The sequence below is a fragment of the Panthera uncia genome, chromosome C2 (genome assembly GCF_023721935.1).
Source record: "Panthera uncia isolate 11264 chromosome C2, Puncia_PCG_1.0, whole genome shotgun sequence".
Classification (NCBI taxonomy): Eukaryota; Metazoa; Chordata; class Mammalia; order Carnivora; family Felidae; genus Panthera; species Panthera uncia.
This window is the reverse complement of record NC_064810.1, coordinates 100,198,780-100,200,015: the sequence shown is the minus strand read 5'-3', so window position 1 is coordinate 100,200,015 and position 1,236 is coordinate 100,198,780. Positions and strand designations below refer to the sequence as shown.

Genomic DNA, 1,236 nt, shown 5'->3' with positions numbered 1-1,236 from the left:
TTGAGAAGGCATTTAGTAGAAGGGATCTGTTTATTAAAAGCTAGAATATAAAGAGGGGAAATGAGGGGAAAAGGAGCAGGAAATGAGACTTTGGGACACTTGTAATTAGGAAAAAACATTCTGTTTGCACTCTTGCAAGAAGCTGATCTTCCTCTGAGTCTTGAATATAATTACAAGCCAAACAAGACACTTAGGATCTGCAGATTGATATTGTACATAGATCTCTGTTTAGCTACTCTCTTGTTCTTTACCCATGAAATGTAAATATGAGTGTTTTAAAGCACATCTTAACCTATTTTTTGACATGGTATATATAAAATTATTTTTAAATATTTTATTTAAATTCTAGTTAGTTAACATATAGTGTAATATTAGTTTCAGGATTAGAATTTAGTGATTCATCACTTACATATAATGCCTAGTGATCATCCATACAAGTGCCCCTGTTAATACCTATCACCCATTCAGCCAATCCCTCCACTCACCTCATGTCCAGCAACCTTCAGTGTGTTCTTTATAATTAAGAATGTCTTATGGTTTGTCCCCTTCTCTTTTTTGCCCTTTCCCCTATGTTCACCTGTTGTGTTTCTTACTTTCACAGATGAGCAAAATCACATGATATTTGTCTTTCTCTGACTGACTTTTCTGACTTAGCATAATATACTCTAGCTCCATCCGTGTTGTTGCAAATGGCAAGATTGCATTCTTTTTGATGGTTGAGTAATATTCCATTATTTATATATACTATGTCTTCTTTATTCATTCATCAGCGGATAGACATTTGGGCTCTTTCCATAGTTTGGCTATTGTTGATAATGCTGCTATAAATATCTGGGTGCATGCTCCCCTTCTAATCAGTATTTTTGTATCTTTTGAGTAAATACCCTAGTGGTACAATTGCTGGGTCATAGGGTAGATCTATTTGTAATGTTTTTTTGTGGGGAGCAGGTGTGGGAATTACCAGGTATTATTATCTTCCTAATCATATAGAATGCTTCATGAATTTGAGTGTCATCCTTGTGCAGTGGCCGGGCTAATCTTCTCTATATCATTCCAATTTTAGTATATGTGCTACCAAAGAAAGCACTATTTTTAACTTTTTAAGGAATTTCCATACTCTTTTCCAGAGTGGCTGCACCAGTTGGCATTCCCACGGACAGTGTGAGAGTTGCCCCTTTCTCTGCATCCTTGCCAACATCTGTTGTCTCCTGTGTTGTTAATTTCAGCCATTCTGAC

At 36.1% G+C, this 1,236-nt stretch overlaps 1 non-coding gene across 1 annotated transcript; it reads right to left on the bottom strand.

The window, feature by feature from the left end:
• Positions 1–980: 980 nt before the first annotated feature.
• On the bottom strand, positions 981–1,087 carry LOC125922164 (U6 spliceosomal RNA). The gene has a single exon (XR_007457601.1). It is a non-coding gene; the product is annotated as a U6 spliceosomal RNA (small nuclear RNA).
• Between the last annotated feature and the right edge of the window lie 149 nt (positions 1,088–1,236).